Consider the following 265-nt stretch of genomic DNA (forward strand, 5'->3'; position numbering starts at 1 on the left):
ATAGTACTTCATGTGTTAGTGTATTGTTACCATTTTATTAATTACATGAATTTTGTGCTACACTTAAATTTGTTTAGTTGTGAATTGATAATATATATTGACTCAAATTACACTAATAACTATGTTAACAAATATTTATCAAAATATTTTCCATTTTCTGTCCTTCCCTATTATTATTATTATTATTATCAAGAAACATTACATAATCAATAAATATTATTATCTTTTATCAGTATTTAATTTATAATAATTTACATCGAAATTT

This window comes from Arachis ipaensis, chromosome B07 (genome assembly GCF_000816755.2).
Source record: "Arachis ipaensis cultivar K30076 chromosome B07, Araip1.1, whole genome shotgun sequence".
Taxonomy (NCBI): domain Eukaryota; kingdom Viridiplantae; phylum Streptophyta; class Magnoliopsida; order Fabales; family Fabaceae; genus Arachis; species Arachis ipaensis.